Source organism: Physcomitrium patens, chromosome 6, assembly GCF_059467195.1.
Source record: "Physcomitrium patens ecotype Gransden chromosome 6, ASM5946719v1, whole genome shotgun sequence".
Taxonomy (NCBI): domain Eukaryota; kingdom Viridiplantae; phylum Streptophyta; class Bryopsida; order Funariales; family Funariaceae; genus Physcomitrium; species Physcomitrium patens.
The window spans coordinates 11735331-11748240 of NC_143415.1; the positions used below are offsets into that span (position 1 = coordinate 11735331).

General features: G+C 35.9%; 1 long non-coding RNA gene across 1 annotated transcript; it reads right to left on the reverse strand.

Moving 5' to 3' along the window:
- Window positions 1-12006: 12006 nt before the first annotated feature.
- On the reverse strand, window positions 12007-12767 carry LOC149989153 (uncharacterized). Its single transcript, XR_016503330.1, has 2 exons — window positions 12642-12767; window positions 12007-12248 (listed from the first exon to the last, which is right to left on the reverse strand). It is a non-coding gene; the product is annotated as an uncharacterized LOC149989153 (long non-coding RNA).
- Window positions 12768-12910: the final 143 nt, after the last annotated feature.

The window sequence follows — 12910 nt, forward strand, 5'->3', positions numbered from 1 at the left end:
GTTACATACTTTGATCTTTGTTTCTTTAAAATATAATTGATAGGTCTTATTAGCCATTGGTAATATCTCATTTTAAGGTAGAGAGACTACCTTATTATTTGATCATTGCCAAGATCATTGTAACTTTTTTCAAATAAAATATTTGTAATACCATTAAGAATTGTTTCTATCTCCAATGAAATCACCAAATATTGAAACTCTCTTCTTAGGTTGTGTTATCAAATGAATTGTATCTTACCATCTATTCAAAGAAGACCATGTTATTTTTGAAGGTCTTTATTTCTACTATATCATCTTAAAGGCTACAATAATTATAATATTTTATTTGATAAGTCAAAAAATAATGGTTCTTGAGTTAAATTTATTAGCTATTGATTTTTCATCTTCTTAATGCCATAATTACACAAAAACTACAAACAAGGATAGAAGGTAGAATGCAATTTTTTCTTAATTTTATTTCTTTTATAACAAAGGTTTGCTATCTTTCATCTAAATTTTCATGGATGTCATTGATAAAAAGCTTTGACCTTCTTTCTTGCATTTATAAGATTTTTTTACTGGCTCCTTTGTGCATTTGCAAATATTTCTATCTATACCAATGAATAAGATATTTGAACTTAAGTAGGCACCACCTTTATTCTAAGACTTCTTTTACCTCAAATTTTTTATTATTATCCACTTCTATAAGAAGAGGTGGTATTTATCTTCTTCCCAAGATATTCACTATCTCATATGGCTCCAAAAGAGATACATAAAATATAAGATAGATTTTCATAAGAATTGAATTGATTGGCTATACCAAAAAAAGAAGATATGGGACTTAACGAGATTGTACGTAGGATGCGAGATCTTCAAATCAAACTTGTAAGGCTTGAGGAGAAGACTTCTACAAGAAATTCAAAAGCTACTTTTAAACAAGGATATGTATAAAGATGTATTTGATATGATGATGATTCTCATTCTTAAAAAAATTGTGGTGAATTCAATGAGATGGTACAACAAAGCATTGTTTATTAAAAAAATAGAAAAGTTACATTGAAGGATATTATTGATCTTCTTCAAACTAACTTTGATAAAAAAAAGTATCAAAGCATTGATTAATGATTATTTGGCAATACATAGAGTTATAGCAATAAAAGCTGTAAGTTATGGAACTAGGATAGATAATAATAGCAAACAAAATTTTGTTATAAATATTCAATCAAGTGGAGTTTGGTCTTCTACCATTTCTATAATGCAAAAAGAAAAGATAGCAGGGGTAGCTTTATTGAGGATTGTTGCAATAATTTGTGGTGCTACAAGTTGAGATGATCTTATAGAAGCTTTGTCAATACATGCATATATTACTAAAAGCCAATATGAAGCTTTAATGGAAGAAAAGAAAAGAATAAATTTTGATGATACTAGAGAAAGAAATTCTTCTAAGATGCAAACTTGAGGAGATGAAGCTCATGAAGTGACTTCTTAAAAATTATCTAAAAAAGATATTTTAATAATATTTAAAAATAAAAAATAAAAAAATAAAGATAATTTGATAATTTATAAATTACTTAGGATGTTAATGCAGCAACAGATTTAAAAAAAGTTCTTAAAGAACATATGATTAATACTAAGATTAGATCACATTAAAGAAGATTTTGAAAATTATCAAGAAAGAATTCTATCATGTCATTATTGATAGTATTAAACAAAAGAGGCAATTAATGAAAGAAGTTGGATTGAGTAATGCTATTGATGCTTGCATATATGAGGATGAAGAAGATGAAACTAATAATTGTTACAAATAATTAACAAGTGAGGAAAAGAATCATAATCAAAGAATATATTTTGATGATCAAAGTAATAAGGATAAAGAGATTTCAAGTCATTATATTCAAAAGTATTGGACTAGAGCAACTACATAGGCATTAGTAAAGGTTGGAAATATGGATGAAGCAGTTGTTGCTTTCATTGACCACGGCTCGAAAATAAATCTTATGTCTAAGGATCATTACATGAAGCAAAGGTAGCCAATTGATATGGAGCATGGATGGATAATATGTGCAACTAATAATATATAAGGTGAGTTATATGGTACTTGCGTAGATGTAAAAATTTGAATTAGTGACGTTGCAATGGAGAAAAATTTCTTTATTCAAGAAGCAATGACTTATCCTTGTTAGGAACATAGTCCTTAGAACCTTCTAGAGACAAGTTTCTAGAACCTTCTAGAAGCAAGTCTCTGAAACCTTCTAGAAGCTTTTTAGTTGGTAGAAGATGTTAGGGACATAGTCCTTAGAACCTTCTAGAGATAAATTTCTAGAACCTTCTAGAAGCAAGTCTCTGGAACCTTCTAGAAGCTTCTTAGTTGGTAGAAGATGTTAGGGACATAGTCCTTAGAACCTTCTAGAGATAAGTTTCTAGAACCTTCTAGAAGCAAGTCTCTGGAACCTTCTAGAAGCTTCCTTGTTGATAGAAGTTGCTTGAGAAGCTTCCTAAATAGGATTATATATTGGAATCGAGGCTGAAGAGTTCTTCAGTCTCGACAACACATCTCTTGGAGCTCTAGCTCACCTCTCTGGTATTGTTCTTGTATTCATCTGATTAATCTAGTTCTTGCTAGTTCTTCTTGAACTTCTTGTTAGATCTCAAGTCTGTATTTCTGTGTCCGTGACAGTTTTTCGAGACTTCACTCACCTCAGATATTAGAGCTAGTTTCTTCTTTGTTAGAGTGTGAATTACTCCTCTGCTTGGAAGTGTACTAGCATTTTAGAGGTTGCGGATTACCCTCCTCTAAACTGATACTTCTTTTGTTGCAATATTAGAGTCTTATTCTTCTTGGAGAGAGTGGATTACCCCTTTTCTTGAAGCTCTTAAGGCATTTTAGAGGTTGCGGAGTACCCTCCTCTAAACCAATATTGTCTTCTTGTTGAGTCATTTCTGTCCTTCTCTTAGAATGGTCGGGGGCCAAGACTTTCATATGACAGAAAGTTCAGAGTCCAAGTTAGATGCTATCATGAATACCCTCGCTACGTTATTGCAAAGAACTGCAGAGATTGAAGGAGTCGTGGCAAGGCTTCATAATGATGGAGCATTTGGGATGGCACAATCTAGGTTGCACCAGCCTCAAACTTCTGCACTTGGAGAAGCAACTTTGCCTCAGGTTCGACAAGCACCACTGGTTCTACAACATAAGGAGCTCCGAGTTAGCCTTCCGGACAAGTTCGATGGTACGCGTTCCAAGTTTCAAAGATTCGTCAACCAAATCAGGTTGATAACAGTTTTACAGTCCGAACGCTATCCAACAAAGGAGTCACGTGTTGGGCTTGTTGGAACCTTACTTACAAGACAAGCTTTATCATGGTTTGCTCCTTTGTTTGAGAAACGATCATCCATACTAAACAACTTTGAAACCTTTTTGGATGCGTTTGCGGAAGCATTTGGTGAACACGACATGGTTCGATGGGCTACAACAAAGATCCGGTCATTACGACAAAGGATGCATTCTACATCAATCTATACATCGGACTTCAGGCAATTAGCATGCGACATCAATTGGGACGAAGAAGCATGATGAGTCAATTCTATTGGGGTTTAAGGGACGATGTGAAGGATTTGCTGTTAACTCTTCCTGATCCGCAAACGCTCAATGAAGCTATTAGCCAAGCTGTGAAGTGCGATAACCGCCTATTCCAACGTCACCAAGACCAACGTTCAAGACAACATACGGTTCGCCACACCCCAACTATGTCGGCAAGCAGCGTGAATTCACATTCAGAGGTAGAAGACATGCAAATTGATGCGGTACGTGTCAAATCTCTTACTCTAGAAGAAAAAAAGCGGCATATGGAGGAAGGTCTATGCTTGTATTGCGGTGAAGAAGGCCACAAAGTTGGAAACTATCCCAAGAAGAAAAATCGACGTATTATCAAGACTAGGGGCGCGTTTATTCAAGAAAACGAGGATGCCCAGCCACAATAAGAACCGTGCGGCTGGACAGTGAAATATCCCAACAACAACCAGATTCTTTTCTTTCCGCTCAACCTGTCCTTTGTTTTACAATCCCTTTGCTTATTGGCCCTCAGAAACTGAGAACCTTAGCATTATTAGATTCAGGAGCATCTGCTTGTTTCTTAGACGAAGAAGTTGCGAAGCATCATAAGATCCCTTTAGTACAAAAATCCAAACCTATTCACGTTGAGGTCATAGATGGACGACCTTTATTGTCTGGTAGTATCACCCATGAATCAGAACCTATAGAAGTGACGCTTAAGGGCCATAGTAGTCATATTATTTTTAATATTATTAGAACTCCATCAAATCCTATTATTTTTGGTCTTTTCTGGTTGGAAAAGCATAATCCATCCATAGATTGGAAGTTGTGGAAGATAACCTTTTCCACAAAACCACCCAAGAGCAAGCCTAGTAGAAAACCCCGAATAGAAAAATCCTTAATTATTGGAGCAAGAGCGTTTATAAGATTGTCCAAAGAAGGAGCACAACCGCCTTTTGGCCCAATCTACAATCTATCGCAGACGAAGTTGGCGGAGTTGCGGAAGTACATCGACGAGAATCTAGCCAAGAACTTCATCCGTCATTCAAAATCGTCAACTAGAGCACCCATCTTATTTGTGAAGAAAAAAGATGGCTCATTGCGGATGTGCATGGACTATCGAGGCCTCAACAAGATAACAAAGAAGAATCGTTATCCATTATCCTTGATTTTTGGTCTCTTAGAACAACTTGGACGTGCAAGGATCTTTATAAAAATTGATCTAAGGGGAGCTTACAACCTCGTACGAATTAAGGAAGGAGATGATTGGAAGACAGCGTTCCATACAAGGTATGGCCATTTTGAGTATAATGTCATGCCCTTTAGTCTTACCAATGCTCCAGCAGTCTTTCAACATATGATGAATGACATTTTCCGAGAGCACCTTGATGATTTTGTTATCATCTATTTGGATGATATTTTGATATTCTCCAAAAATGAGGAAGAGCATGAAAAACATGCTCGTTTGGTCTTGGAGAAACTACGCGAGCGAGGACTATATGCCAAGTTGGAGAAGTGTTTATTTCACCAAATAGAGATGGAATTTTTGGGGTTTGTTGCGACTACGGAAGGCTTGAAGATGGACCCCAAGAAGGTGGAAGCAATCGTGTCCTGGGAGGTTGTGAAGACGGTTAGAGACGTACAATGCTTTCTTGGTTTTGCTAACTTCTATCGGATCTTTATCAAAAATTACTCTCAAGTTGCTGCTCTCCTCACTCAGTTGACATGCAAGGATAAGCTGGAATGGGGACCTCTAGCAGAGAAGGCGTTTCAAGACCTGAAGACCGCATTTACTACGGCTCCAATCTTGGTACATCCAGACTTTACAAAGGCCTTTTATTTAGAAATTGATGCTTCGGATTTTGCTTTAGGAGCTGTACTTTCACAAATGGGAGAAGACAAGAAGCTCCATCTGGTTGCATTCTATTCTCGAAAGTTCTTTGTTGCTGAAATCAATTATGAGATCTATGATAAGGAACTTCTTGCTATAGTGGATTCTTTCCAAGAATGGCGTCACTTTCTTGAAGGAGCTGCACATCTAGTGACCGTATACACAAATCACAAGAATTTGGAGTATTTCATGTCGGCTCAAGTCCTAAATCGACGTCAAGCTCGGTGGAGTATGTTGCTATCTAGGTTCGATTTTGTTATCACTTATCGACCTGGAAAGCAGCAAGGCCTATCTGATGCCTTATCGAGGAGATCGTATCTTGTACCAAAGGCTGGAGAAGTAGCGTTTGATCAACAATGCATGACATTATTGAAGCCAGAGCAATTTCAGCTTTGCGCTACTATTTTACCAATTGATGCTGACTTCCTGAATCAGGTACGTGCCGTGACCATTGAAGATTCAGTAGCCATTGATATTAAGTAACGTGCCAATGACGACAAGTTCAAGGTGGAGGAAGATCTTTTATACTTTGATGAGCGGTTATATATCCCAAAAGAACCAGTACGACTCCGAGTTCTTCAATCTCGCCATGATTTTCCAACTGCGGGACATTTTAGATTCAACAAGACCTTGGAGCTTATTTCTCGAGATTTTTGGTGGCCCCAAATATGGAAGGATGTGAAAGATTTTTTCCTCTCCTGCGACATTTGTTCAAGATCCAAGAATCCTCGACATCGCCCTTATGGACTCCTACAACCATTGTCGATTCCACGTTGACCATGGTCTTTAATTTCCATGGACTTCATCACGGACCTGCCATCATCGAACTCATTTGACAGCATCTTTGTCGTGGTAGATCGGCTTACAAAAATGACGCACTTTGTCCTTTGCAAGAAGACATCGTCCAGTGAAGTCACAGCAAGGCTCTTTCTCGATAATGTGTATCGTTATCATGGACTACCAGATGATATCATATCAGATCGAGGAACCCAGTTCGTATCAAAGTTTTGGAGATCTCTCTTTGAGATACTGAAGGTGGATATCAAGCTTTCTTCGGCTTTTCATCCTCAAAGTGACGGCCAAACGGAACGGGTGAACCAAGTCTTGGAACAATACTTACAATACAACATCAACTATCAGCAAGACAATTGGACCACATATCTGCCGCTAGCCGAGTTTACATATAACAACACTCTCCATGGGTCGATTCAATACACACCATTCTTTTCCAACTATGGGTATCATCCGAAGCTTGATTTATTGAGTCCATCAACAAATAACAATCCAGCAGTTGAAGGATTTGTGAAACAACTATCAGAGCTTCAAAATACGTTGAAGCTTCAATTACAATCCGCTCAAGAATTCTACAAGGTGTCTACAGATAGATTTCGGAATCAAGCACCTACTTTCAAAATTGGAGATAAAGCATGGCTTCTTCGACAGAATATCAAGACCAAGCGACCATGTGATAAGTTGGACTATCGAAGATTGGGACCATTTATCATCCAGAAGCAAATCAATCCAATGGCATACTATTTGGAATTACCAGCTTCTATGAAGGTACATCCAATCTTTCATGTTTCTCTGTTGGAGCCTTATCGAGAGTCGTCTTTTCCTGGAAGAGTGCAATGTCCGCCACCTAGTATTGAGATCGAGAACCACGAGGAATACGAGGTTGAAAAGGTACTGGATTCAGGACAAAGGTGGGGCAAGTTGGAGTATCTTGTTCATTGGTGCAGCTACGATATTAATGAGCGAACGTGGAAGCTAGCTGAAAATCTCGCCAATGTGCCACAAAAGGTACAGGAGTTTCATCAACAACATCCTCATAAACCTAAGCCGGTTCGACGATAGCTTCTTTTTGAAGCTTTCTCACCCAAGAATATAAGAAAGGGGGAGAGCACGACCAAAATTCGTAGTTGATGTAGTTATTTTTTCCAAGATAAAATAGAATTTTTTCAGTAGTCATAGTTTGGTCTTCTGATATGGATAGCCAAGAGATAGATACTATGCCAGTCAGATTATCTCAACTAACTAGCTCATGAAGGCGACCCCAAGATGAAGAACCACCTGCACCACAACGACGACGGAGGATACTAAGTAACCGATCACTGGTGATTGTATTTGATTCTGAGCCTGCTTACGATGGTCAACCAGAAGGCATATTTAGAGGACAATTTCACAATGAAGACACGGAAGTTCATGCTTGGTCAGAAATTGAAGGAGTGGGCCACTACCGTTGGCTTCAAGGGCCGATGAACCACTTACCTCGTGAACAACAGTTGGAGTTCATAGCAGACGTTATGTGACAAATCTTCATTTTCTTGCATTGGTACTGATTGACAACAACATTGCTTCTCAGAGACCTCGAAGCTAAAGGAGGGGGTGATGTTAGGGACATAGTCCTTAGAACCTTCTAGAGACAAGTTTCTAGAACCTTCTAGAGACAAGCTTCTAGAACCTTCTAGAAGCAAGTCTCTGGAACCTTCTAGAAGCTTCTTAGTTGGTAGAAGATGTTAGGGACATAGTCCTTAGAACCTTCTAGAGAAAAGTTTCTAGAACCTTCTAGAAGCAAGTCTCTGGAACCTTCTAGAAGCTTCCTTCTTAATAGAAGTTGCTTGAGAAGCATCCTTAATAGGAGTATATATTGGATTCAAGGCTGAAGAGTTCTTCAGTCTCGACAACACATCTCTTGGAGCTCTAGCTCACCTCTCTGGTGTTGTTCTTGTATTCATCTGATTAATCTAGTTCTTACCAATTTTTTTTGAACTTCTTATTAGATCTCAAGTCTATATTTCTATATCCGTGACACCATCTTAGTTGTTTCCCTTTTGTGTCATGTGCTTCCAAAGGTAAATCTTATGATTGCATATAAAGTCTTCTTATCCTAGTACATATTTTTTTTTTAACATGAAAAATTAGCTCATTTAATCAAGCAATTTTATAAGACAAATTTAACTACATATTCTTTGTGTAGCCCTCCTCAAACATTGTTTATTTCACCAATGAACACAAGGTGTCATGGACATACCCATATAAACTAGTAATTACATGTATAAATGGGTAGAAGTAAGTAAAAGTAGATAAAAGTAAGTTAATTCTATAATATTTGCTATGAAGCTTCTTAGAAGCTTCATAGACTCTGCTTTGACTTTATAGGTATCTTTAATTGACTTTTTGGATTAGAAACGTGGTCAACAAGTTGGCCATGTATCACACATGTTGTTAGTTTGAAGACCAAGCTATCTATGTGGCCCACACGTAGAAAAACTTGCCTTGTAAGTCAAGGCATGTGTCCTACAAAGTCAATTTATATTGGAGGTCCTATAGAACATCACCATGTAGCCCTTAGTTAGATAGTATATATAGAGACAAGAGTAAAGCCTTCTTCACTATTGTCAACTCCTTTCTTACTTCCAGTCTAGTTTCAAGGGTCTCTAGTTTTCTTCACTTTTGGCAATAGCCATTCCAGTTTCTTTCTTAATATCCATATCAAGTTATTTCTATTTTGTCATCTTTCTTTGAGAGAAGTTTCACTTGTTTATTTGTTTATATCATGTTCTTGTCATTGATGCAAGGTGTATGTTATGTTGAAGCTTAGGACTTACAATAAAGAAGTGAACATCTTGTATCTATAAAATTTAGAATATCAAATTCAATTAATGCATCTTATTGAAGTAGAAGTTAGATTATTTCAATCACCATTTGTAATGGTGTTAAAAGCAATACATATAAAATATTATATCTTATACTTTAAATGTAGAAAACATAACAATAAAATATGTAATTTCCTTTCAACCTTCAAAATTTATAAATCTTATGTCATACTTAATAACTTTTATTACACCTAATAACTACTCAAAAATATTTTTTTTAAAGTTTATTCAATGAAGATTAGAATAACAATTATATATATATATATATATATATATATATATATATATTTGATGTTAAAAAAAATCATGAATGTGTTACTATTACAAAATATTACAAGCATTGCTTTTACAAAAAATACATTGATAAGTAATAATTCTATTAAAAATTAATGAACTTACTAAAATAAAAATCATTATGAACTTAAAACATGAAAGAATTGGAAACTAACTTGTTAGTTGAATATGTCAATAAATCAAGTTTATTTTTAAAATACCATATACGAATTAAATAAAATATATATCTTGATTAATATTCAAAATGTCTCACAAAATAAAGATATACACAAATAAGTATTTTAGAATATACCAAGCTAAGGGTTTTGTTACAAGAATTGCTAAATATAAAATAATTAAAATTAATAATTTCTAGGTAATAATCAATACATTTTGTACAAAATTGTATGCAAAGAGACATTGAAATAGATTGCATTTTATTTCAAACATTTTACTATTCTTTTTATGAGCAATATACTCATACAAACTGTTAATCTATTATATTCTTTAATTAAATTCCACCAATATAGTATGTAATAATTTTTAATTTTTAAGAAAATAAAATTATTACTAATAAACTACCCAAAATATATATTTAAAATGCTTACCACTTATTTTGACTTGTTTTTGAGGCTTTCTTCATTCGATCTGATAATAAACATGGCTTTAAATTAATCAAAGATTAAAACTTAATAAAAATAAAAATGTCATTTACAGGTTTGTCATAAAATATTAAATAAGTAAATGTGTAAATCTGAAACTGCCCAAAAAGAAATAAATCTTTGATTTCCTATGCCTATATCTAAGCTGTTGTTTTTAGTCTATTCAAATATGGAAAATACTACCAAATAAATTGCAATTCAGACAACGTACAAAGACACTGTTTATGCAGAATTGAGCATTAAAAAACACTATCAAATAATATACATCTGCGAACAACCACCCTTCAATCATAAATAAAATCTTTGGCGTACATTAAAATCTTCGTGATTCAATGGTACAACTTTGATGTACAGTGGGGTACAGAAATAATTCGAATTTTTTTCTAGAGCACCACTTTTGCTAAAAAAATCTTGTTGTTCAATTGAATGTTGTGATCATGTTGGAAGGAATTTTTCCCCGACACTTGGCCATCTATTTTTGGAGTGCAAGAAGTGTCTAATTGCATGTAATTAGCCATGTGTCTTCAAAAGCAGATTGCAAATGTGATGATTAATGTGGAAGTGGTTAGGTGAGCTAAAAAATCACAGTTGCAATTAGGCATGCATGCAGCCAGCAAAATGGAGTGATAGCATAGAATGCTTGGATGGGGTGACTTATATAATCCATCTGAAGATGTGAAGCACATTGCACTGCCACAGATTGAGATTGTGAAGCACATATAGATTTTAGAAGTGTTCTTTTTTGGTTTTGGACATCGTTAGCTTCAGTGACTCCTCTCCTTCAAACTAGAAGTTGGTTTGTGCTATTTGAAGGCTTACAGCAAGCACCATGAAGTACAGAACATTGTCCCCTATGCAGAAGAATCAGATTGTGGGGATGAGGAAGGCTGGGATGAAGTGTAAGGACATTGCAGAAGTCTTCAGTGCTCCCTATTCCACCATTTCAACTATCTTGAGTCATTGGAAGGTCCATGGAAGTGTGGAGTCGTTGAAATCACAATGTGGCAGACCCAGGAAGTTGTCTGAGCGGGATTTTCGGGTGTTATGTCATGCTGTCAGTTCAAATAGAAGGCATACTCTAGTAGAACTTGCAAACTTGGTGAGTGTTTCCCGGACTACTGTTCGATTCTACCTCCGTGAGCTTGGTTTTAGAAATTGTATAGCACCTAAAAAGCCATATTTGAATGTCAAACATAAAGCAGATAGGCTTGCATTTGCACGTGCTTATGAGAGTTGGACGTTTGAAGATTGGTGTAATATTATTTGGACGGATGAGTCGTCATTCGAAACTGGCAAAAATCCACGGCAAATTAGAGTGTGGCGGAAGGCGTACGAAAAATATAATTGGGATTGTATAGCACCAAGTTTTAAGTCTGGACGTAGTTCAGTGATGGTTTGGGGTGCCTTTACTGGCTTTGATAAGTCTCCATTGATCATCATTCCTTTAGATAAGAGATCAGCAAGGGATTTTGTCACTATTGTTTATGAAGGAGTATTAAGTGGCTTTTATTTCTTACATGATGACCCTGAGGAATTGATATTGATGGAGGATGGCGCTCCAGTCCACCGTAGCTCATTGCCACTACAATGGAGACGTGCTCATGGTATAGAAAAGTTGTTTTGGCCTGCCAATTCACCAGACTTGAATCCAATAGAGAACGTTTGGATGGTTGTAAAAGATTTGCTCAAACATCATAGTAGACCTAATAGTAAGCTAGAAATGATTGAAAAAATTCAATCCGTATGAGATACCATATCTATAAAGTGGCTTCGTACATTGATTTCCACTATGCATTATAGGATGCAAGCAAGCGGTGATTGCAGCTGGGGGTGGTAGTACGAGATGGTAGATAGTATGTAACAAAAAGCTCTCTTGATGTATATTTTCACAACTTTATAATGCAAACTTGTTACACCATGAAACTAGATTCTACTATCTTCGCAATGCATTTTACTGCTCAAAAATGCGTTCGTTTTTGACACTGCTGGAGCTTTTTGAAGTTCAGTGATTTCTAACACTGATTCACTTTGAAAAAAAATTCGAATTATTTCTGTACCCCACTGTACAATTGCGACCTCGACCATTCATTCTGATCGTTACCTTCAATGCATCATAGGCCTACATGTGGGAACACGGCGTATCACCGTTCTTCCAAAAATAGCTGAATCTCAATGTTGGACAATGGCTTCTCAATGTTCTCCAAATCCACTGAAAAACAGTACGCTGAGTCGACCTAATTAGGACAAGCACAGCGTTAAATCTTGTACAAGAATGGTGTTCAATAATAATAATAATAATAAATGAATAAATAATAAGTAATTAAAGTACTAATTCAAAACGTTTCCATTTCCAGCACACGTAACATTTCGATAATTAGAACCACAAACAAGTTAGGAAAAATTGTACACATGTATTACAGTACATTGCAGTAAATGCCAACACCCAGAAGTCAATATAATCCTTTGAAATTTTCCACGTGGAAATTAACGTGGGTTTAAACACTGTTTTCAACAGCACAATGCTCGCTTAATAACTGATAATCTGGTAACATCGTACGGGAAGGCAGGATTTGACAAGACCTATCCAAAAGAAATTAATAATCAGAAACTCGCTCACTCTTTCTTACAGGTCGACTGACGGATAAAAAGAACCGGTACAACCCGGCACTGATGCACTGTCAAGTTGCGAAATCATCTCTCTTGAATGACGTCCGAGGAAATATCTCCATCCTCTACCGGTATACTCAATATGGAACGTTGAGCACTTAACAATCGCCTGCATATTCATTCAAAATATATATATATATATATATATATATATAGATAATTTACTCCCTGCGCAAAGAGTTCAAGGATATAACCTTAACTTATAGTCAACAAAAGCAGCAACCGTTAC